General features: G+C 33.9%; 1 protein-coding gene across 3 annotated transcripts in view; it reads right to left on the reverse strand.

Annotated features, from left to right (window-relative positions):
* The window catches only part of LOC136855412 (uncharacterized), a 194466-nt gene that overhangs the window by 138696 nt on the left and 28270 nt on the right, over positions 1-27500 (reverse strand). For 2 of the 3 annotated variants that reach the window (XM_067132408.1, XM_067132407.1), the window contains exon 1: positions 17058-17496. The gene's annotated coding sequence lies outside the window, so the exon portion shown is untranslated. The other variant, XM_067132405.1, reaches the window with a different exon arrangement.

Here is a 27500-nt window from a genome sequence, read left to right on the forward strand (position 1 = left end):
AGAGAGTACTAGAATGGTGACTGAGAAGAATACACTCGCTTAGAATGCAGAGGGAGGGAAATAAAATGGGAGGCACAAAAAAACAGAAGACATACCAACACACGATACGCACACACGTATATATATATATATATATATATATATATATATATATATATATATATATATATATATATATATATATATATATATATATATATATATATATATGTGTGTGTACACATACATATATAAATATATATATATATATATATATATATATATATATATATATATATATACATATACGAGGTCTCCCATTCGTAAGGTAACTTACCAAAATGAACCAACAACTTCAGACCTTTTCGTTTTAATTTGAGATTTTTTTTTATCCATCAACATTACTCTCCACAACAACGAATTCCAAATGGAGAGAAGGCCTAAGGCCTCTTCTTTGTTGATCACTTTCGAGCCTAATTTCTGAAATATATCCTGCACTGCTTTATCATCCACTTTCATATTCGGAATACCAAGAGAGTTTTAAATATTTTGAGAAGTAGATAATTTGTTTCTGTGTTATACGACGAATTGGCTGAGCAGTTTTCATTAAGAGGTCCTCCTAAAGTTATGGCATATTGTGCATTTGTAGGATCTGCAACGCAAAAAATAAACGTGATTATGGTTAGAATAACCGTTAGTGCATGAATTCAAGAACAAAACGTGTAATGGTTTTTCCTGTATAAAACCGGTTTTAACCTTATCTGCAGCGAAAATACTCGCTCTCCCGGTTATTTTATTATCTTGCTTAATTTGTTTTTTTTTTCTTTTTGCGCGAAGGGCTTAGAGGGCAGGACACTTAATCCCTTTATCGAGGATAGACCCGAGGGTTAAAAAAAAAGTAAAATAAGAGGAAAGGACGAAAAAGGAGAGGGGAAAAGGGGATAAACCCGAAAAACAAGCGATAAACCAACTTTAAAAACAAGGGGAGGCTGAAGAATTGGGAAGAAAAATTGAATAAGAGTTCCTGTGTAGTAATGCGATGTTTCACGATTTTTAAAGGAAAGACAACATCCAGAGGTTATTTTATATTGGCGATGTTTCACGATTTTTAAAGGAAAGACAACATCCAGAGGTTATTTAATATTGGAGAATGAAAAAAGTTTCTTGGGTAGTTATGTAGTTTTAGAAATGCAACGTTTCATAACAATTTCAACATTGAAAGGGTATATTCAGAGACTTTTCACAGCAATTTCTACAATAAAAGGCCACATTCAGAGACTTTTCACAACAATTTCTGCAATAAAAGGCCACATTCAAAGACTTTTCCCAACAATTTCTACAATAAAAGGCCACATTCAAAGACTTTTAATAAAATTTTCTACAATAAAAGGCTACATTCAGAGACTTCTCATAAAAATTTCTACAATAAATAAAAGGACACATTCTGAGACTTTTAACAACAATTCCTACAATAAAATGCCACATTCACAGACTATTTCATTTAGGAGAATGAATAAACTTTCTTGTGTAGTTATGTAGTTTTAGAAATGCGATGTTGCATAACAATAAAAGGCCACATTCAAAGACTTTTAGTAAAAATTTCTACAATAAAAGGCCACATTCCGAGACTTTTCACAACAATTTCTGCAATGAAAGGCCACATTCAGACTTTTCACAACAATTTCTACAATAAAAGGCCACATCCCGAGACTTTTCACAACAATTTCTGCAATAAAAAGCCACATTCAAAGACTTTTCATAAAAATTTCTATATGAAAAGGCCACATTCAGAGACTTTTCATAACAATTTCTACAGCAAAAGGCCACACCCATAGACTATTTCATTTTGGAGAATGATAAAATTTCTTGTGTAGTGATGTAGTTTTAGAAACGCGATGTTTCTCGACAATTTCTACGATGCTAGGCGACATTCAGAGACTATTTCAGACCAGAGAAATACTCTACCAATGGCCCTCTTAGTGGATGTTATATGCCCTCATAACTTACAGCCAAAATATTTTGGGCCTTCTCGCTACATTTAGTCTCAGAAATCTTTTCGAGCGAGGAAGAAAAAGAAAAAAGAACCGGTCAGTTATTTAGAGAAGCCAAATGCCTCTTGACATCTTTTTCAGGCGTTGTGCGACTGACTTAGCTTATGTATGGTAACTCCCACTTTCATTCCCACTTGCTGGTATAGCGGTTAGTGTCGTGGCATGCCGCTCAGATGTCGCGGGTTTGCGTACCCCCAGGGCGATGAAAAATTACTGGGTTCTGTTTCAAGATCAGTTTCTGCTGCAGTGTGGGGTCTGCGGTGGGAGGATGAAACCAACATTCTTTGGAAGCTTGAATTTCAAGTCAATGGCGCCTGTGTGCTTGTTCCATGTGAATATTTTTCATCTACTGAAATAATAATAATAATAATAATAATAATAATAATAATAATAATAATAATAATAATAATAATAATAATAATACTTCCATTCCTACTATATCCCCCCTTCGAAGTGTTCCCGATGTCAATGTCGGCAGGGGATTTTGGGAATTCCTCGAATTTACAGAGCTGGAACTTCAAGTCATCCTTCAACCTGCTTAAAACATTTCCTCCGCATTAAGACGCCGCGTCTCCGAGGAGAAGCATACCTTATCCTTGAGGAGACTTATACACCTTATCCTTATCCATTAAAGCGAGGAACTCTCTTCGGGACTTGGGCTTCAAAGAAAAAAGGAAAGAAAAAAGCTTTTAGGCAACAACCAGTCCCTTATCCTTCGCAAGTGAATGTAAGGAAAAATGCTCCGTCTTTTTTTTTTTTTATCTTTTTTTTTTTGTATCAACAATTAGTGCTGGGGACGATAGCGTATGGGAACTGAAGAGGGAGAGTAAATTCGTTTAGAGAGAGAGGGGTGAGAGATGCTTTGATCTCTCCACTCAGCAGAAGAGTATCACTAGAATCCGAGAGAGAGAGAGAGAGAGAGAGAGAGAGAGAGAGAGAGAGAGAGAGAGAGAGAGACAGACAGAGACAGTAGACTAACTCCGAAAGGAATCTATAAACGTGACTCCTGAAGAATGAAGGATTTCAAGAGCTGGAAGGTAAACCTTTGGAATGAGAGAGAGAGAGAGAGAGAGACAGTAGGCAAACTCCGAAAGGAATTTACAAACGTAACTTCTGAAGAATGAAGGATTTCAAGAGCTGGAAGATAAACCTTTTGAATAAGAGAGAGAGAGAGAGAGAGAGAGGTGTCTGGGATAAAGGAGAGACAGAATCTAATGTGATCTATTTCTTCATGCAGGAAATATCTCGGGAGGAAATGTTGCAACGCCAGTCTCTCTCTCTCTCTCTCTCTCTCTCTCTCTCTCTCTCTCTCTCTCTCTCTGCTCAGAACATTTTACTAGACATTATATTTCTCTTAATCGGTAGCTTTTCACGATTGTATTAAGTATCTTTTGTCTGTTAAAATCCGATTCCTTAAAAAAAACATTTTATCTTTTTTTAAAAGGATAACAGACAAAATATTAAAAAAATCTCCTACTCTATTTAAGGTACTCAAACCAAACGCTTCCCATGACCACAGTTAACCTAAACTTTAAAAACTTCTTTTAAGGTGACAAAAAAAACTTCTCTCGACAGCCAACATTAGTTACAGTAAAGCCAAGTCTGGGAATTTTTTTAGAGAGAAAATGCAACTTTGAATTCTTTTATAGAGGAAAACCGGAATATAATTTTTTTAACGGAAAAAAATTCGCAATGTTACTATTTTACCCGAGAGAAAAAACGAAGCTTTAAACTCTTTACAAAGAAAAAAAGATGACAGAACTTTCATTTTGAGTGGAACTAAAAGTTATATTTTAAGGAAAGTAAAGAAATTATTATTATTATTATTATTATTATTATTATTATTATTATTATTATTATTATTATTATTATTATTATTAAGATGACGGAACTTTCGTTTAGAATGGAACTAAAAATTACATTTTAAGGAAAGTAAAGAAATTATTATTATTATTATTATTATTATTATTATTATTATTATTATTATTATTATTATTATTATTATTATTATTATTATTTCGTTTAGAATGGAACTAAAAATTACATTTTAGGAAAGTAATTATTATTATTATTATTATTATTATTATTATTATTATTATTATTATTATTATTATTATTATTATTAGATGACGGAACTTTCGTTTAGAATGGAACCAAAATTACATTTTAGGAAAGTAAAGAAATTATTATTATTATTATTATTATTATTATTATTATTATTTATTATTATTATTATTATTATTATTATTATTATTATTATTATTATTATTCTAAAGATCATTGGTCATTAATCTTCCAATGGTTTTACGCGGAACGAGTGAGCAAGGAAACCTTCCTTCCCTATTATCGTTGGGAATACATGAAAACGAGAAAATATTCAGGAAGCATTTCTTCCTGAGTTGTGATTTTACATTAGCAGTAAAAGTACCTCGCTTAACTAACTACGGAACTTAATTTCCAAGCTTTGGTTATTGCAGAGAAGAAGGGAGATATCAGACAATTTGTAAAAGTACCGATAAGCAGTTACAACAAAAAATGACGTGTATAAATACATTCAATTTACTCTCTGTGTTCAATACGTTTGCAGTGAAAGGGACGTCGTTATCAGGGCCCTTTTGAGAAAATGAGCCGTGTGTTCGTTTTCCCACGGCAGCTTTGTTGCATTTTCCCCCATTTCAGTCGTTCAGTCATTCCGCTTCCCTATGTGACGTCTCAAATGGTAAATTCTACTTAGAATTTATGTGAACGAATTAAAATCGCCTTGTCTGTCTCTCTCTTGCCACAGGTTGCCTTATAAATCTAGGTGTAGTGTTGTTATTTTTCTCTGTGCTACATATTTCTTCTTTCAATTTTTCCAAATGCTCCAGCTCGATCTTTCGCCTCTTTTCATTTTATGTATTTCAAAATCGCCTTGTCAGTCTCTCTATGCGTGGTATTGTTTTTTCCATCCTATATTAGTCTTTCACCAAACTTTTTTTTTGTTTTTTGTTTTTGTTTCAGCTCCATCCTTCATTCTCTCTTCTCTTCCCCATCTTTCTCTCTCTCTGTATTTTTTTTTATACAACATATTACGTTTTCCATTTTTTCCCCTTATGCATCATCTCCATCTCTTTTTCTCCTCTTCCTTTCTGTGTTTCAAAATCTCCTTGTCAGTGTCTATATGTGGTAGTGTTAGTTTTTCATCCTACATATTGTTCTCCTTCATTTTTTGCCTTATGCTTTATCTCCATCTTTTCCTTTCTGTATTTCAAAGTCGTCATGTCAGTCTCTCCATGTGTAGTACTGTTATTTTTCATCTTTCATATTTCTCTCTCTAATTTTTTTCCCTTATGCTTTACCTCCATCTTTCACTCTGTTTTCCTTTCTGTAATTCAAAATCTCCTTGTCAGTTTCTCTATTTGTAATTATTGTTATTTTTTCATCTTACATATTTTGTCCTTTATTTTTTGCCTTATACTTATCTCCATCTCTCACTCTCTTTTCTTTTCTGTACTTCAAAATCATCTTCTCAGTCTCTTTTTGTAGTATTGTTATTTTCTCATCCTACATGTTTTCTCTCCATTTTTTTCCATGTACTTTATCTCCATCTTTCACTCTCTTTTCCTTTCTGTATTTCAAAATCTCCTTGTTAGTCTCTCTTTCCATCCTACATATTTTTTTCCATCCTACATATTTTTTTCTAAAATTTTCCCTTATGCATCAGCTCCATCCTTCACTCTTTCTCCTCTACCTCCACCTGTCTCTCTCTCTCTCTCTCTCTCTCTCTCTCTCTCTCTCTCTCTCTCTCTCTCTCTCTCTCTCTCTGTATATTTCTCCCTTCCCCACGAACATTCCTTTCTGCTTTTAGAGGGATTCAGAATACACAAATACATCTCAAAGCTGCGAATTCCTCCAAACAATCGGAATGGAATTTTCTCCTTCTTCTTCTTCTTCTTCTTCTTCTTCTTCTTCTTCTTCTTCTTCTTCTTCTTCTTCTTCTTCTTCTTCTTCTTCATCGTCGAGAAAATATAAAAATGGAAAAATATCGCGCTGATGCTTTCGTTCCCACTTCGCGCAACCCACCACCACAATAATTCTTCGTATTGCCTTCGCCTCTTGCAAAATGGATTGCACAGTGATTTTTCCATTTCTCTTATCGTCTCAAATAATGTTACGAGACGCAGTCACCCTCCTCCTTGCATGGGAAATGTACCGTATGCATACCCTAAAAAATACCCTAAAAACGTTCTGCAGAACATTTGATGTCGGTGACAGCAACGTTTTTGCAAGCGTTCGGAAAATCGCGTAATACTCATAAACAGGGGAATGATGGCTGTTCAATACCTGTATGAAAAACGGGTTGCATTCGATTTCTGCGGTTTATTTGCGTTTTTGTTTGTTGCATTTATTCGCGTCGGGGTTTTTTTTTTTGCTTGTTCCTATTACATGTAGTTCATATGTAACCGTATGTATACCTGTATCTCGGAAAGTTGTATAAATATATATAGCCTATATACATATATATATATATTATATATATATATATATATATATATATATATATATATATATATATATATATATATATGTGTGTGTGTGTGTGTGTGTGTGTGTATGTATGTATATATATACTATATATATATTTATATATATGTGAATATATATTTATAAATATATATATATATATAATATATTATAATATATATATATATATATATATATATATATATATATATATATATATATATATATTCCTAACTCATATCGGGATCGAACATATGTCTTTCAATTGAAAGGCAAGGGTGCTACCAACTGGCTCACACAAGTCATAAAAGAAGTGGTTCAGTTGGTAACACCCTTACCTTTCAAATGAAAGACCTGAGTTCGATCCCGATGTGAGCCGGAATTTTATTTCTGTTGCATACGTGATTGTGTATTGATTACTTATATATGAGCCTTTCAGTCGAGAAACATGCCAAGTGCCATCCTGGGCCAAAGTATTTTTAATTTAATTTATTATATTTTAAAAATGGCACTTGGCATGTTTTTCGACTGAAAAGCTCAATTATGTATATATATTATAGCCTCTACATATATATGTATATATATATATATATATATATTATTATAGCCTCTACATATATATGTATATATATGCTGTATATACACATATGTGCACTGTATATATACCTGTATAAACAGATGTTCATTCTAAATCTATAGTACATTTCCATCTTCATCTATTGCCTTTATATTCTTCTCTTACGCATTCCCGTAACAATTCTCTCTCGCCCACCTCCCGGCGAAAATCCTCATATACTCACGGATAAGTCGTGAGATGGAGTACAGGGCCCCAGTAGCTAGGTCAAGGGCTCTTCAGAAGCCTTCCGTTGGAGAGAGGGAAACACGTTACTCCCGAAGGTTTTGTTTCTTTTCAAGATCAGGAGAGAAGGTGGAATGAAAGGCGAGGGAATGAACGGGCCGAAAAACAAATTAAGACTCAGAGGAAGGGGGCAGTTGTGGTTGCTGGTGAATTTATAAGGTGAAAAGAAGGCGGTTCCTTATTCATTCTGACGACACGTCCTGACCTGATGTTCCAACAAGCGAGTCAGAACAACACATTTGTATCTTTACAAGAAAAGGCAATTTATGGAGTTAGTTGTTATGTAATGTGAGCGTGAATGTTTCCTGACGAATTTTCACTCTCACATTAATTAAAAATTCAAACATCTCTCTTCTTCTTGCGTAACTTTTCGGCTCACAGTTTAATAATTTCTTAACACAGACGCAAAATTCTAAAGGTCATATGTTCACAAAATTGAATTCATGCGTGGAAAATACCGTGAAAAAATATATATATATATATATATATATATATATATATATATATTATATATATATATATATATATATATATATATAGATATATATATTTATATTACAGATACAGAGAGAGAGAGAGAGAGAGAGAGAGAGAGAGAGAGAGAGAGAGAGAGAGAGAGAGAGAGAGAGAGAGAGAGAGAGACACAGAGACCACGATAAATACAATAAAATGCGACAGATGCATCTGAATTCATAAGAGAGAGGTATATGGTTAAACAAAACTTCTGAATGGGAGAATATTATTGTCACTGGCTTTAGTAAAAGGTCTTTGCTTCAAGCTTTCTTTTGAACCATTACCTTTTGTATAGAATCCATAAAAATTTAATAATTAAAATAACTATTAAAATATCTATTAAAACAGACCTTCAATAATCTCTCATAGGCAATGCAAACGCTACATAAAATAGAAAGAAAGAACAACTTGTCTTAGATCAAATTTGAAGAGCACTCGAGTGTGAGTATAATATCTTAAAATGTTATTTTAGGTCAAATTCCCCAGAGGCTTCGAGTACTACAGGTAGGGAGGTCAGTTCTAGTACCCTTCAGTGGTAGATTATATGTCGGTCAAGTTTGTTTCATTTATTCTAGGTCAATTTCTTACCTTTTTATTTTTTTTGTTCCTGTTACTCATAGCTTGCGTGTAACCGTATTATTTTTGTATATAGAAAGGATTATAATAGGTTGGATTCAAGTGTCACACATACACACACACACACACACACACACATATATATATATATATATATATATATATATATATCAACAGTAAATTAATCATTTAAATACAAATAAAATATGAAAACAAGCAGAGAGAAAGTACATATTATTTTATATATATATATAAATATATATAAACAAGTGTGTGTGTGTGTGTGTGTGTGTATATATACATATACATATATAAAAAGTATACCTAAGTTTAACCAGACCACTGAACTGATTAACAGCTCTCCTAGGGCTGGCCCGAAGGATTAGATTTATTTTACGTGGTTAAGAACCAACTGGTTACCTAGCAACGGGACCTACAGCTTATTGTGGAATCCGAACCACATTGTGACGAGAAATGAATTTCTTTCACCATAAATAAAGTCCTATAATTCTTCATGGGCCGGCCGGAAAGTCGAACGCTGGGCCAACAGCGTGCTAGCCGAGAGCTCTACCCACCCCTCCAGTGAAGAACTATATACATATTTAATATATATATTATACATATATATACATACATACATACGTACATAAATACATACACATCACCAAAACCAAATCACATTACACATAAAGAGTCCACCACAATAATCAGAGGAAAAGGAAGAAGATCTGAGGAAATACAAGACGCCTTAAACAACAAAGGAAGAACAATGGTCTCTTTGGTATCATGGAGATCATTAACGCCAGAGAGTCCCCTCCCCAAGAGCAGCGGTAAAAGATGAATGATGATGAATAAACAGAGCTCGTTAATGTATAATGAAGTAAGGGGGCGGAGAACAATGCAGCTTGAATATTAAAATGAGCAGATAAGAGTCGGATGTAAAAGTTAAATGAGGAGTTCTATTTTATGCTCTATGCGTGTATGTGTGTGTATATATATATATATATATATATATATATATATATATATATATATATATATATATATATATATGTGTGTGTGTGTGTGTGTGTGTGTGTGTGTGTGTGTATTAGCTAAATATATCTGTTTGCATACATATACAGTATATATATATATATATATATATATATATATATATATATATATATATATATATATATATATATATATATTTTAACACAGAATGCTTCCAGAAAGAAGAACAAGATGGCAACTGTTATATTTAGTTTTTAACTATCGGACTGTGGATAAGCCTTTTGCAGAAAACTTCCAAAAATTAGCTACATCATTACAATAACATAAGGGACAATCAACAGTGCTTAACACCCCTCCACGCACAGAACACCATTTAATCACTCTTATTTGCATTTTAGCCTGTCATCTCCTGCACCTCCCTCATAACATCTAACCACAACATTCTGAGTCTTCCTCTACTCAGTCTTCCTAACGCTCCTAACACCAATCTCAATGTATTCACCAAATATAGATCCCCAGTTCTTCCCATACACAAACCATCCTAGAACTTTAATTCATTCAAGTAAGATAACCATTATAACAGTTCTGAGTACTTCTACATTGCTGAACTTTTCCCTTCTTCTTAAGCCACACATATTATCAATTATCTTAGCTTCTACACCCGTTTTCTTTCATTCGCGTTCTACAGACATGGTGTCGCTTCACTACTATAAAGGAGGGGTGGATCAACAGTCACGTCAAACACTCCCACCTTCTCTTCCCTTGAAACTCCAAATCTCTTCCCAGTCGGATAAACGCTTCCCGCTATTTTCCTAAGTTCAACAATTCTGGGATGTAAACCCATATCGACCTGCAGTATTTCATGCTACCTACACAGATTTTAGAAACATTTTAAGATAGATTTCTATTTTTGTTTTGTTTTTCTTTCTTTCGTCTTTGCCAAGCTTGTATATTATGTAGTTTAATAGTGCATATTAACATGCATCCATTCAAATATTGTATATATATATATATATATATATATATATATATATATATATTAAACTCAATGAAGGGATTTTACTAATTATGAGCATACTCTTTGGGAACCTTCAGTTTACTTGTATCAACAATACTGTTGATTTTTCGCGTAAGTACGACGTAATATCTTAATTAATGTCTTTGGTAAAAATTGAGAAAAGTTCCAAATTGTATAAGACAGTACTAATGATGTAACTCCCAAGATCATAAGTTCCTTTAGGGAGCAAAGATCATAATCAGTACATGACGTAATGTATTCATTAATTTGGAAAGCTGTGATAAATAAACAGAGAGAGAGAGAGAGAGAGAGAGAGAGAGAGAAGGGGAGTGTAGACTATAAGTGCATAAGGTATTATGTGAATTAATTTGAAAAGATATGAAAGATACTGGTGGAGAGAGAGAGAGCTGTGTGTGTGTGTGTGTGCGTGTGTGTTTGTTACCAAGAAGATCGTGAGAGGGAGAGAGGTGAGAAGTCCAGCTGAAATCGATGAGGAACGTGCCACCTCTTACTGGCCAGCACCAATGACAAACGGGAGAAGTGCAATTGAGAGAGAGAGAGAGAGAGAGAGAGAGAGAGAGAGAGAGAAATGTGGCAGCATAATATTCCAGGATTGGGGCATAAATTTTAGATTATCGTTAGAGACTGGTAAGGTATGGTTGGGGTTGTACTATAGAAAGGGAAGAAAGGTTTGTAGGATGAGGAAGAATCAGGAATGATTTGGGGAGGTTAGACTGTGCGTATGAGAGAGAGAGAGGGAGAGAATTACTATACCGTTACAACAGAGAAATAAATTGAAATTATTGAAGGCGATTGCACTGACAACCGAACACCGAGTATGGAGAGAACGACGGCTTTAAGATGACTTGGGGATGTTTTGAGAGAGAGAGAGAGAGAGAGAGAGAGAGAGAGAGTAATTAAAGCAACCTAACACGGGGAAATAAATTTGAATAATTACATTAGACTGGTGTGACTAAGTGGGCTTGAAACGGGGAAATGAGGAGGAGGTTTGTGAGATGAGGAAAAGGCAGATGTGACCTAAGACTGAAAGAGAGAGAGAGAGAGAGAGAGAGAGAGAGAGAGAGAGAGAGAGAGAGAGAGAGAGAGAGATACACCTACAATATAAACAACAGTGAATGATCGAAGGGAAACGGCGAAAGGTTAAAAGGTCAGGAGAGTGGTAACTGAGTTGAAAAAAAAACTGTAATAGGAAAAACAAAACGTGATTTAGGGAGAGGCAATTTTTCTCTTGCTTTCTTGTTCCATCCTCTGTTAGATAATTACTCTTTGTGTGTATGTGTGTGTGTGTGTGTGTAGAGAGAGAAAGAGAGAGAATGCCCCTTTATCAATCTTTTCATAGACAACGAAGTCAATAAGTCGTTATTTTTAAAGTAGATATGGCCGAGTGTGCATGCCAATACACAGCTTTAAAAGTGTCAGGGGGACAAACACGGTGTCCGTTGAAAAGAATAAACCATTTGCTTTTTTCCCCTCTATGGGTTTCATCTGTGAAGTATTTCCGAAATGTGCTGCAGTGATAGTATAATGTCATATGGATGTATTATCCTTATACAGTTTAATTTCCGATCATATAACCTAAAAGAAGACTCAGAAGGGAATACAGATGCAAATCAGGCAGTAATTTTTGTGTCGTTTATGAATTTCTGTCGTCTATGAAGTGTTTCGTTTATATTTATAGATGACAGAAACCACGATTACATTGTTTATAGGTTTCTGCCGTTTATAAATTATTTCGTTAATATTTAAGGATGATAAAAGCCATGATTAAATTGTTTGTAAATTTCTGTCGTCTATGAATTATTTCGTTTATATTCGTGGATGACAGAATCCAATGATTACATTGTTTATAAATTTCTGTCGTCTATAAATTATTTCTTTTATATTTATAGATGACAGAAACCACGATTACATCGTCTATAAATTTCTGTCGTTTCTAATTTAAACAGAAGACAGTGACATACGCTTCTTTTAAAAAATAACCTGGAATAACCAGACATCCATAAACACATGACAGTAACACAGGGGGAAGAAAATCTTCCCAGAAGAAATAATACCCATAACGATGCGAAACTCAGGCCGTCAATGATGGCCAACAGAATCCCATAAAGGACCCCCCTGACAATCGATGCCAATAGAAGACGCCCGGACCAAAATCAACAACACAAAAGAAAATCAGGGGTGAGGTGTGAGGGAACTGAATGGTGTTGGGGAGTGGGAGTATGTGGAAAAGGGTGTGGGAAATGATTGTTGCAGTGGGTGTGAGGAAGACGGCGGTGGGGAATGGTTGTGCTAGGGGGCTGCCAGATTGGTCTAGATAAGAACTGAAAGAGAGAGTGGGAGGACACAGTTGCTTGGAAAGATGTATCACGCAAATTTATTTCGACTTTTTTTATTATAGTGAGCAGAGATAAAGATAAATAGTAATGATTTAAATTAGATTCTTAAATAATATAAGCTTATTTTTTTGGACATATCAATAAGGAGTGACTGAAAGACAATTCAGGGATTGAAAAAGCGAAGGAAGAGATATTCATAAACAACATAATAATTATGGTAAAAGATATATAGAAATTGGCCATAAAGCATTATGAAAATAGAATTATTACGCACAGAATACGCCGGATTGAACGTGGGAATCACAAAATAATTACACGTCAATAACATGAAGAAAACCAGAAAATGATAGTTAAAATTATTCATAAATAATCTTTTTAAGAATTGAAAAATTATTAGGTATAACAGATAGGTTTAAGGGAATTTATAATTATACACAAAATAAATACAAATTCATTAAAATGCTGTAGAGGGAGAAATAACTGTAAACGGAAGTAGAAAAAAAAGAGATAAGTGGCAAGAAAGAAGAAATAATATGCACATGGGAAAATTATGCATAAAACCAAATAAACTACAATTCAGACAAATAACCCATCCGTCAGCAGTGCTATAATAGAGTAGAATAGAATATAGAATTTAGCCTAAAGGCCAAGTGCTGGGACCTATGAGGTAATTCAGCGCTGAAAGGGAAATTGACAGTAAGAAGGTTTGAAAGGTTTAGCAGGAGAAAATCTCGCAGCTGCACTATGAAACAGTTGTTAGAGATGATGGAATATCAGATGGAAGAAAGAGAATATGAACGGAGTTACAGTAAAAGGAATGAAAGAGGTTGCAGGTAGGGGCCGAAGGGACCCTGCAAAGACCCTTACGTAATGCCTGCAGTGCACCACGTGAGGTGCACTGACAGCACTACCTCCCCTACAGGCAGCAGTGCTAGAGGAACTCGTACTGACAAATGAAAACAGAATTCAGTTAAATAGAAGCAGAGCAAAGGAACCAATAATCGATGACGAATGAAGAGTAACCTGGCATCCTCGAATGAAAATATGAAATAATAATATTAAATCATCTGGGTGGATTTAGTCAGCCCCGTCGGTTGGTGGGAAGGCTTTGGATCATGATGACAGATTGAATTCTCAGTTGTATTATGGAGTGGGGGAGTGATCTAGTGAATTAGCGAATTGAGACCGACTGACGGTAGTTGGGGAAGGCTGACAGACAGAGAGAGAGAGAGAGAGAGAGGGTGGGGGGGTGGGAGTTTCTGTGAACCGCTGATTAGGCCCGTCCATTATTCGTTTTTCAATAGCTGCAACTCTGTCATATTTGAACACTGATGACGTTTTTAACTTTCATTAAAGATGAAGCCGTATGTTTTGACATTCTTGTCTTCGTTGGATCTATGTATGCACACACACACGTATGTATGTATATATACATATATATATATTATACATTCATATTCACATGAAGGCCTCTACTTAACTTTGTTTCGCATTAGTAACTTTGCTCAATTTCAGTTAAACGGATGCCTTCTTATGCATATTTAAGTCATATTTTGATACTCAGGGTAAATGAAAATCACTCTTATCTATAAACTACTAAGAAATCTTTCAGTGCTATATATAAAAAAGTGTGTATTAAGAATTTCCTTTTCTAATATAATTCAATATCCAGACGACAAATCACTTCTCTAACCATGACAACTGATAATGATAAATTTAATGTATAAATTAGTAGGAGGCAATTCTAAAGAACTCTTTTTCTGATAGATCATACGTAGTAGGCTATGTTTGTCTATATGTCTACCTAACTCTAACTGTCTTTCTGTACAAATTGGGAAAACAAGCATAGGACGGTGCAAAATTCACGAAAATATTAATTCACTTATTCTGATACTTGGCGCAATTAGAGAGAAGAGAATAGAATATAAATTAACAATCGCATCGTCAAAATCAAAGAATTCCAGTGACGTCATTTCCACTTTTGAGACAATTTCCGCCTCAGCGAGGCCTGAAGCATTTTGTCCTAAATGGAAATCATTGCAAAATTCGTTATTCGCTCCAGTACAGTTCTCCGACCAATTTCTGAAATTCTGAAATGTCTTTCAGTGTTGAATGGAACCGCTCTTTCACGGCCGATATATTTCAGAGACGCCCGGATAATTCACCAATCTTTAATTGATGAATTATTCAGTGACCATTTGAAATCCACTGCGAGGCGTTGCTTGGAATTTGAAATTTTAGCTGGGAGGCCAACCTAACATGCTCTAGGCAGACAGGGAGAAAATAACTGCAACTTCTTTTCTCTATGTTACTTCATTGTTATAATGATTTCGTTTGTACGAGTATATGTATGTAACTCGACTCTGAGAGTCTATTTCAAAGTGAGATATAGATATATATTATATATATATATATATATATATATATATATATATATATATATATATATATATATATATATATATATATATATAAATATATATATATATATATATATATATATGATGTAAATATATATATATATATATATATATATATATATATATATATATATATATATATATATATATATGTATATATATGTATATATATATATATATATATGTAGATATGTGCCAACATGTATGTATATGTATATATATTATATATATATGTGTGTGTGTGCATGTATGTGGCTGAAATTTTCTTTCTAATGAGGGTGGAATCGTAAACGTACCTATGACCAAGTCAACAATTCCTTCATAAAAACACAACTTCTCCCAGGACAGTTTTTCACAATAATTTCATATTCTAAAAATGATCTTTTGTAAATCAATTATTGAACTCTTACACAAGCTCGTAATCACATCATACATAAACTTAACAAAGAATAGAAAGATATTCCAGTCTTCGTGAATCACAAAGACAGATGTCCCTCCTCGCCTGGAAAAGTGGAGACCAGCCCACGAAGAGTCCATTCCAGCGTGGAGCGTATATACATCTCGGTAACACCGACTGCTAATCTCCCAGATAGATACAAATGCCTGTCCATTAGACGGCCTGGAACGAAGACGCAACTCAGAGACCGAGATATTCTCAAGAGAGTTCAGAGATTGCCTAATCTATGTTCAGCCTTCGTGGAGGCAAGCCAATGTGGGCCAGAGACAAATCGGCAACACTTGTCTTTCCTTCAGGGGTTGCCACTTTCTTTTTAATCTTCCCTGGTAGCCTTGATGTTTCCCCTGAGAAAGGTTGCTGTTTAAGAGTTTTTTTTTTTTTGCATTGTGGGAATATTCAAAATATGGTACTATATATACTATCAAATGATGTATGGTCAGTTTGACTTATTTTTGTTGTAACTGTGGCTTATTTTTCTCAAAAATTATGATCATCATGGACTTTGTTTTTGGGAAATAATGAGCTCATTAAACTGTAATATTCTCACTTTCAACCATTTCACATTTTACACAACATATTTTTAAGCATAAGATGTCCTCCGATTATGCCTAAGAAATTAAAACTCAAAATATTCGTTTTATCTTTGTAATGTTGCAGATCACGAAATATTCTCAACAAGAGCACCCATTAAGAATGTACAAAATACAAGTTTAGATAATTGCTGATTTCGTTTTAGAAGACGATAACTAAAGTAAACTATTTATGAAGAAATGGCTTAAACAGGCAGACAAATCTCATTATAAAATTTTAAAAATTAAACAGTTATATCCTAAAACATTTTCTTATCATTCGTACAGATCTGATAAGATCGAATCAAAGTGACAGACCAATAAAATTTTAGAACTGAAACACATCATCACAATTTAGCATAAACATTTAAAAGAAATTTACGTGAAAATCACTATAGATTTGGACTAATTTAATACATATCTAATTAAACATTCAACTAAAGGGATAAGGATACTGTGAGAGAAATAAACCTCTAAAACAATTTCACTGATTTTGTGCTCTAATACTGATGTGGTTTAAACGAATACGCCTACAGTGTTTCTTTACAGGGGTTAGAGATTATGGTTTGTTAAACTGGGACCTCTATCTTGGAGTGGAAAAAAAGTAGAATTGTGACTGTGGACCAAATTAAACAGTAATGTAATATCTAATATCGAACTGTATTCTCACCAGTCTCTGTCCAGTATTCTACTGTTTCTAAAAGTACAGAGATTTAAACACCAACGTAACACTCATTCATTTTTAAGAATTTTACTTACTTTGGCTTTGCCAATTATTCCTCAATGGAAGGCATCATCCTACCGCACAGATATAAGCTTCCAATTTGAAACAAGAATTCACCACCAGTCTCTTTTTCCCATGGCAGATCCGCTAGCCATCATGTGTACCAAAAGAACATAAAAGATATTACAGAAAAGTTTTATTGGTATTGTTTACATTTCATTAATATATGATTACTCTTCACCTAAAGGCATTTAGGGAATCAACTCAGACATTTGTTAAGATAGGACTCAATACGAGGAGACGTGAAATTTTAAAATCGTAGGACATTATCAAGAAACTAGTAGAATCAAATCACTGTTAAGATAGAGCTCAAAGCAGGGAGATATGAAATTTTAAAATCGTAGGACATTATCAGAGAAAAACAGTAAACACAGAGTTTACACATCAGAAAGAATCGAACAAAAGTGTGGAAATGTGTCACTTACCTTAAGAAAACCTCTGTAGCACCAGAATATTCCAACACTTCTCTCTCTCGCAGAGAAAGGAAGCCTCCGCTTACTTTTTTTCTTAATGAACACCACAGATCAGCTCACTTTCCCTTGGGTAGTCACACTTAAGTTCCGGGCACGCAAAAGAAAGACTCAGCACCAAGAAAATATCAGAATTTTTCACATAACAATAACAGTCAGGCAGGCAGACGGAACGAGTTTTTTTTTCTTTCTTTAAATGCTTTCCATGAGGGAGGTTTGTTTCATCTTCGGCACTTATTAATAATATCTACTGGCTTTTCCTTAAATTAGATCACCCCTTGTCCTCTTGGTCAAACAGAAATCAACAAGTCAGTGTCTTTTTTTATATTAAAGTTCTAATTTTTGTTTTTATTTTTATTTATTGCCTGATCGTGTTGCAACAACACATGGTAAACTTTTCGCGCATCTTATTGTTGTTGTTGTTGTTGTTGTTGTCGTTGATGTTTTTTCTTTTAAGATGCGTTGTTTCCTTCAGTCGAAAGAAAATATGATTAAGTCGTGGAAACAAGTAAGATAGTTACCATATTATAACATAGTTCACAGGAATATAAACCGATTAAGGACGTATAGAAATAGGTGTATATTTTAATATTTAGTATGTGTGTATGTATATACTGTATATATGTGTTTGTGTGTGTGTATGTGCGTGTAAATATAAAACAAAATTGTTATATTTCATAAAGAATTATATATAATATATATATATATATATATATATATATATATGTACGCATGATTGTATGTATGTATGTGATTGTTTTTTGTGAGGCCAAACAATAAACGTACATTGTATGTATTAGTTGCTCGAATACCACCAGAAACAACAAAAATTTCGTCATTTAAACCAATATCTCACTTTTCCTTTGTCAGTGGAGAAACCTTGCAACATTGCAATAAGCTTCTTGCTCTGGTAAACAGAGAAATGAATCCTATTTTCGTCTTTCATCACGGTTGACAATCAGTCAATCAATCAACTAACCTTCGTAAAAGTTCTCTTTGTTTACTCAGCTTGCTTTTATGACGTCATAGAGAACGAAAGAAAACGAAAAAAATCTTTAAAAAATCTAAATATACCTGAGAATGTTGTGCAGTTGGAACCTCAGCAGCTCAAGCGATGATGCAATGTATTACTACCCTAAAACAATTCACCTCATATTTTACTCATTTATTTATATTTTTATCTATTTATTTACTAATTTATTAATTGATCTTTTTCCTTTTCTTATAACTCATCTCCTCTTTCTGTATTTCCTATTATCTTCTTTGACTTCTTCACATGAACGCCATATTCTTTGGAATCTTGAATTTCAAGTCAGTGACCCCTTTTGTGTGCTTGTCCCATAAAATTGGTGTTTATCTTCTGAATAATAATTATAAGAATAGTGACTAATTTTTATTCTTGTTTTTATTTCACCTTAAAATATTGTCTAAGAAATTAGTTGTTTCATTTAATTGTCAGACAATTTTTGTCTTTGCATGTATTTGCCCAATGCCTTAAAAGTAATCTTGCTCTATCAGACAAAAGTGTAATTAAAAGCACATAACAGTAATGTACTAAGTTCTATACCCAATTTGAATAATTACATTCCTGTCTCCCACAGGATCATAACATAGTTTTAGCTTAATTACGAAAGCCGAAAGAAACCCAGCAAACCCTTCGTTAAACGGAAGCCACGTGATGACAGTCTAATGTAATATATTATGCAAATGTATTCAAATCATACTAGCAGCAATGGGCGGAGGCTTATGGCATTACTGCAATATTGCATATTGCATCCTCCGTATTCCTTAGCAATTTCCCGGCTAAATTAATTCCAGGAAAATTCGTGTTATTACGGCGGCGTTACGTTCGGATAACATTTCCCCGCGTGCTTGAGTTTCCAGGCTTGTTATTTGTATGTCTCTTTGTTGACTTAAATTGATTTGAAGAACGTGAGGCCTTCGTCGTTATGTTAATCGTACAACTACTAACTCCAGTATGTCAATATTCACTATTGTAACTGAACCTAGATTTACAAATAATTTTTAATCGCCAAAACAAAGAATGATAATTCATTATCTGTTTTATCAAAGCTAAGTCTGATGTTTTATGAATATTGTACCAGGTCGTTTTATATCAGTCAGTAATCACTATTGTAATTGACCCTAGTTTTACAAATGGTTTCTATATGTTTCACTAAAACAAGAATGATAATTTATTATCAGTTTTATCAAAACATAATCTATTGAAGTTTTATGAATATTATACGAGGTCGTTTTAGGTCAGTCATATTCACTATTGTAATTGACCCTATTTTTACAAATAATTTTTAAAGATTTCGCTAAAACAAAGAGTGATAGTTTACCATCAGTTTTATCAAAGCAAAATCTACTGATGTTTTATGAATATTATACGAGATCGTTTTATATCAGTCAATAATCACCACTGTAATTGACCCTCGTTTTATAAATAATTTTCAAGGATTACTCCATAACAAAGAATGAAAGTTGCTTATCAATTTCATCAAAACAAAAAGTAATGATGATTTATGAATATTGTAAGAGGGCGTTTTATATCAGAAGTCTGGTGAAGAATAGTAACATTTTCGCAGCCCGGTTACCAACTCAAAAGACTCTCTAAAAATGTCTGTGTATTAAGATTTTAGATTAAGAAAATCCATCCCTTTATTTACTTGACAGTACAGACATTTGGAAAAACAAGTAATAAAGCTGAGAAAAAGGCAATGGGAAAAAGATATGCCTTTAAGAAATCACGAAAAACAACTTTATTTTGAACTTCCTTAGATAAAAAGTGTCTCCTTTTTTAATAAGTTTTATATATGCAATAGAACTGAAAGTATGAAAATTACAAGCTGACAATGAAATCCCTAACTCGTACGCTATACTCTTTCGCATTCAGAACGACTCTAAATCTTCAGAATCACGAAAAACTATTTTATTTTCAAGTCCCTTGGGTAATTTTCTCTTTTTAACTATTTCCATACATAATGCAATAGAAAGGAAAGTTTGAAATTATACAAGCTTACAAAACGAAATCCCTAACTCGTACGTGTTGCTCTTAAAATTCGGTGTTTTACTCTGCTAATTCAAAATGACTTTAAATCTTCAGAATAAATCCCTAACTCTTTTGTGCTATTCTTACAAATTCAGTGTTTTCTCCTAATTCAAAATTACTTTAAATCTTCAGAATAAATCCCTAACTCTTATGTGCATTTATTACAAATTCAGTGTTTTACTCTACTAATTCAAAATGACTTTAAGTCCTCAGAATAAATCCCTAACTCGTATGCGCTACCCTTACATATTCATTCTTTTACTCTCCTAATTCAAAATGACTAAATCTTCAGAATAAATCCCCAAATCGTATGTATTACTCTCACAATTTCAGTGTATTACTCTCCTAATTCAGAATGACTTTAAATCTTCAGAATAAATCCCTAACTCTTATGTACTACTCTCATAAATTCAGTGTTTTACTCTCCTAATTCAAAATTACTTTAAATCTTCAGAAAAATCCCCAAATAGCATGTGCTACTCTTGCATATTCAGTGTTTTACTCCCCTAATTCAAAATTACTTTAAATCTTCAGAATAAATCCCCAAATCGTATTTGCTACTCTAACACATGCAGTGTTTTACTCTCCTAATTCAAAATTACTTTAAATCTTCAGAATAAATCCCCAAATAGTATGTGCTACTCTTACATATTCAGTGTTTTACTCTCCTAATTCAAAATTACTAAATCTTCAGAATAAATCCCCAAATCGTACGTGCTACTCTAACATATGCAGTGTTTTACTCTCCTAATTCAAAATGACTTTAAATCTTCAGAATAAATCCCCAAATAGTATGTGCTACTCTTACATATTCAGCCTTTTACTCTCCTAATTCAAAATGACTAAATCTTCAGAATAAATCCCCAAATCGTATGTGCTACTCTTAACATATGCAGTGCTTTACTCTCCTAATTCAAAATGACTTGAAATCTTCAGAATAATTTAGCGTGAGAAAAGAACACAGAGGGTTGGGCCTTCCTCCTGTTAGCTGCCAAGAGAACCACCATTTTTTAAGCGTTAATTTGTTGGGGGGAGACGTAGACAAATGAATTTCTGGGAAAAGCTCATCTTTCTCCACTATAACACAACTCCTCGAGGAAAAGAAAGACTCTGGTGTGATCTCTTCCTTTTTTTTAAACAAATGACGTTTTTTTTTTTACAGAATAGTTGGTTTTATTTGTTTTCTTCTTTTTTTTTGTAGTTTTGATTCACATCTATACTTGAATCTGTCTCCGTTTACTGACTTTGATGAACTGGCTCGAAAGTTCTTTGATTCCATAGTCACCAAATTAATTTCTTTTAGGAAAATCTCTGAATCCTCATCGTTAAGTCGCGCTTTTGAGAAAAGGGTTTTATAATAACTTATCTTTATTCCATATACTCATCATTATATCTGTCTAATTGAAAGTTCTTTAATTCCATAGTCAACAAAAAGAATTTTGTTTTGGGATCATCTCTGAGCACTAATCTTGAAGCCATGCTGTTAAGAAAATGGTATTCTAATAACACATCATTATTCTATAAACTCATCTTTATACTTGACTGTCTATAAGGTAATATTCACATGTTATTTGTACCATTAAATCATTGATATTAAAACGCATTTCCTTAGTATTCTCTTATACCCAGAGCATTCTATGCAATAGGCCATCCACGCGGTGGAAAATATGAACTCCCATTCATATTTAATCTCACGTGCGAAACCACAAGAAATGTTGATTACACTCTTGATTTGCAGCTGGTTTTCCCAACCCAGTTCGCGGGGGTCTCTCTGATTTAAATCATGTTTTAGTCTGGAATTTATCAGCGTTGCCTGATGAATGGTTGGGATATTTTTTCTTCCGTGGGATAACACGTTTCATTTTCTGACTTATCTTCTCCCTAACCACAACTGCGTCTCTCTCTCTCTCTCTCTCTCTCTCTCTCTCTCTCTCTCTCTCTCTCTCTCTCTTAGAAGCTTGATTGCAGAATAAATTAGATGTTTTATCTATTTCTATATAGGATAATGTGTTTTGTCTTGCTAACTGTTTCTCGCTTCAGAAAACATCTAAAACATTTTCGTCTCCTCAAGGCATATCTATGTTTATATTTACTCTAACCAAACTTATCCCCACCAATTCTCTCTCTCTCTCTCTCTCTCTCTCTCTCTCTCTCTCTCTCTCTCTCTCTCTCTCTCTCTCTCTCTCTCTCTCTTCATCTCAACAATTTGAAGTGCAAAATAATTAGATGATTCTTTTTCTTACATTAAGTATTGGATGTTTCGTCCAACTACTGTTTCTCTCTTCACTAACCCTCAAGGAATGTTTATTTTCCCCATTTTACTCTCACCAAACGTAACCCTAACTCCCTCGCCCCCTTCTTGTCAAGAAACTGTAATTGCAATATATATCAGATGGTTTTTCATTCTTATCCTGAATATTGTGCTTCCTCCTACTGCAGTCTTTTACACCATTATCCCACCTACTTCATGCATCCATTTTAATTTTTTTCCCTATTCGCGCTCGCCCATCTTAATTCCCTGGAGAAAGTACCTTAGGGCACCTAATCCTCATTTAGGTTAATACCCATTAACCAGGTACTTAGTGTTGGGACGAAAAACGCATCAGCACGTGAATTTCATTAACAAGGATACCTCGGGTAACTTATAGTAAGTTGATTTCATTCTTATATAAGTTGTTAGACAGGAAATGTCTTGTGGGAAGTAATTTCCTTTTTTTTTTTATTTTGAGTTCTGGATAGAATCAAACCCGTTAAGTAACAGGATGAAAGGAGGCTGCCAGTGTAGGAATAAAGAGGGGATAGAAATTCTCAAAATCACGTTTTATTATTATTATTATTATTATTATTATTATTATTATTATTATTATTATTATTATTATTATTATTATTATTATTATTATTGCTAAGAAATTCACAATTTCGTGAAAAACAATCTGTGTAATCAAAATCCACAATTACATTTTACATAGTTTTATATTTACTATATAATTGTGGATTTTTAAAACTAAGTAAAACGTTTGCAGGTTCAAGCATAATACCAATAGTACACACTGCTGATCTCTAATTTGCATTTGTCAATTTCATAATCGCCATGATCCTTTATATATTAATTTGGTTTTACGATATGATACATAAGTGTAAACGAAAAAGAATTAGATTACTAATACAAAATAAGAACAAACATTTAGGTAAACTTTGTGCTGGATCAACTATGATCGTAAGAAACAAAATTAAATCCTTTGGGAAACTAACCAAAACAAGCCCCAAAACATAGAAATAAATGACCAGAGTCATTCTTCTCTACAATGATGATACGAGAGTGCGTCCGAAGACGTTGACGCAGAGAGAGAGAGAGAGTAGTGCAATCAGTCTACTTTATAAGAATATTTAACAGAGAGAGAGAGAGAGAAAAAAAATTAGCTTAATCAGTTTGCTTTATAAAAATATTCAAGTGACACTTTGAGAGAAAGAGAGAGAGAATTAGTGTAATCAGTTTGCTATATAAAAATACTTAAGAGAGAGAGAGATATATATTAGTGCAAACAGTTTGCTTTATAAGAATATTTAACAAAGAGAGAGAGAGAGAGACGGGGTGGGTTATTAGTGTAATCAGTTTGCTTTATAAAAATTTTTAACAGAGAGAGAGAGAGAGAGGGGAGGGAGGGAGAGATTTTAGTGTAATTAGTTTGCTTTATAAGAATATTTAAAAGAGAGAGAGTGGGTGGGTATTAGTGTAATCAGTTTGCTTTATAAAAATATTTAACAGTGACACTTTCAGAGAGACAGAGAGACAGAGAGAAAATTAGCGTAATCAGTTTGCTTTATAAAAATATCCAAGTGACACAGAGAGAAGAGAGAGAGAGAGAGAGAGAGAGAGAGAGAGAGAGAGAGAGAGAGAGAGAGAGGCTTTGTTCGAAAACGACGAGATTGGAGGAGCCCCGTGTTTTGTAGCCCGGGCTAAAGCTGACCTGGGTTATTGTGCTGCCTGGATTAACTCTAATGGATTTTGGCCTGTGTTCCTTGTTCTTGATTTATGAAATGGATCGTGGTGGTCCTGAGATTTGTGTTTATTTATTTTTACTTATTCTGCTGTTGTTAGAGGCAAATACAAGCGACTCTTGCAGGTTATAAACGTCTAAGGATTTTAAGCAATTGAATTACTGTTTATTAATTCAATAAGGACCATTAATTTATGTCACGTCTCCTTTGTTATTGGTGTTAAATTAGCATCAGTGAAGTAATTATTCTCATTTATATTTGCTTTTCATTCCGTATTTAGTTGTACTTATAATTGTTAATAACATGTCAATCAGTTGATCATTTAGACATTGCTTATTCGTCTTTTTCTCTTTCGTGGGTTTCGTTGAAAAAATAAAAGCTAATAATCACACCAATCGTTTTCTGTCTTATGTATGGAGTGTATTATAATATAGTTAATGGTGACTTTTAACATTCTTATTCAAAAAATAAAGATTACGAAAAACAGGAAAAAAATTAAAGCTATATTAGGAGGAAATATTCAATTACAGTTATCATTTTTCACTCATCCCCTGTGTCCTGCTAAACTACTTCATTTTCTATCTTCTTATCTTTTTCACATGCAATTCGTCATACTTCCGTTCAGCTAGTTGTATTTCATGCTGTTTTCTCGCGTTATTATTTCAGCTAAAACTCTTGCTGTGCTTGATCCAGTCCCTAATCACTGCTGAATACTGTGTTCATCAAATTACTTTATGCAAACCTCTTTTTATGATTCCACTTCAGTAAAAACGTGCTGTGCATGTTGATTTATTCTCATTCAGAATAATGTAAATCCATGACTATTCTCAGGGAGAATGAAATATAGGGCAGCTAAGCAACTTCAAAAGATAACGGAGTATTGATGTACTTTAGCTCTGCTATGATATACAATGAAACATTCTCCATTGTACCATAATGATAGTTCATGGGTTCACCTGCAAGACAGTCATTCTATCAACTAGCACCCTGGAATGTCCGCTGAATAAAAGAATGGCTATCTAATTGAAATTTATTTATGTATATATATACATATATATATAGGATATTGGAACGTGAATAAACTGTAACTTTTGATATTTATGTCGTCCAATCTAGTTACATATACAGTAGTTTACAATCCTATCCTCATTTCATCTCTCTCTCTCTCTCTCTCTCTCTCTCTCTCTCTCTCTCTCTCTCTCCCGATAGATATGGCGTTGCTTCATACATTTTTAATCAGGCAAATGTTGCTGTCTTGTAGTTAATCTCATCCTTCTCCAGAGAGCTGACGTTTGAAATAAAATGTATTGTTTCATAAATATATACAGATATGTACGAGTATATTTGTTGTGTGTATTTATGCGAATGTGAATACCATCAATCGCCTCATTGCCTTGCCAATTTTTAATCAAGCAAATGTTCCCGCTGACTAGTTAATCTCATCCTTATCCGCGAGCTTGCATTACGTTTCAACAAAGCGATGAAATCCCTACCCCTCACTCTCTAGCTTCCTTCCCTCTCCCTTCCCTCTCCCTCCATCTCTCCCTTCCCTCTCCCTATCCCCCCTAACTCTTTTTTTTCATCCAGCAGGAAAACACATCAGAAGTTACGACGGTTTGATGTTTTGTGCGTACTCCAGCCAGCCAGCCAGCCATCTCTATCCCCCTCCCCCCACCTTCTCCCGCTGTCATCTCGCCTCCCTACCCCCACCCCCTCCCCACCCACCCGCTCCTCTTCGCAGAAGATAAGAGCATAGACAAAAAGAGTCACTTCATGTAATTGGTTTTCGGACTGCGAATGTGCACGCGCTCGTATATCATTTATTTTTATCACTGGGGCTTAATCTAATAGAAAAAGCAATTGCATCCGTACTCCCCTGGGTCCGCGCGCAGTTGATGTCATTATTGGTTTACTGTAACATTTGTTTATGCACTGGAAATAATGCAGCTGGGTCAGGTGGTCTCTTTTGGTTGTTTGAGTTTGTAATTTTTCAGCATTATTATTATTATTATTATTATTATTATTATTATTATTATTATTATTATTATTATTATTATTATTCAGAAGATGAGGCCTATTCGTATGGAACAAGCCCTCAAAAAGGGTTATTGACTTGAAATTCAAGCTTCCAAAGAATATGGTGTTCATTTGAAGAAGTAACAGAAGGAAATGATCAGTTATTAGGGGAAGCAAAATAAATTAACAAATGAATATATATATATATATATATATATATATATATATATATATATATATATATATATATATATATATACATACATAGTAACTATATATACACACATATATATATATATATATATATGTATGTATGTATGTATGTATGTATGTATCATGTCAACTTACTGAAATACAAGGAGAAACGTTTTTTAAGTGTGAATCCGGTGATTATTTTTATCGATATATCGAGAGTTTCAACTGGAAATATTTAGCGTTTGCCATGCTATAGAAACAAGTAAAAAATGCGTCGAAGTTTCTTCAGCGTAATCGAGTTTTCTGTGCAGCCGCTACAGCGTATAATGAAGGCCACTAAAAATAGATCTATCTTTCAGTGGTCTCGGTATAATGCTGTACGAGCCGCGGCCCATGAAACTTTAACCACGGCCCGACGGTGGGTATCCTATATCGTTGCTATAATCACGATTATGGCTAACTTTAACTTTAAAAAAAATTAAAACTACTAAAACCAGAGGGCTGCAATTTGGTATGTTTGATGACTGGAGGGTGGATGATCAACATACCAATTTGCAGCCTTCTAGCCTCAGTATTTTTTAAGATCTGAGGGCGGACAAAAAAAAAGTGCGGACGGACAGACAAAGCCGGCACAACAGTTTTCTTTCACAGAAAACTAAAAATGGCACCAACCGCAATATAAT

Source organism: Macrobrachium rosenbergii, chromosome 31 (genome assembly GCF_040412425.1).
Source record: "Macrobrachium rosenbergii isolate ZJJX-2024 chromosome 31, ASM4041242v1, whole genome shotgun sequence".
Classification (NCBI taxonomy): domain Eukaryota; kingdom Metazoa; phylum Arthropoda; class Malacostraca; order Decapoda; family Palaemonidae; genus Macrobrachium; species Macrobrachium rosenbergii.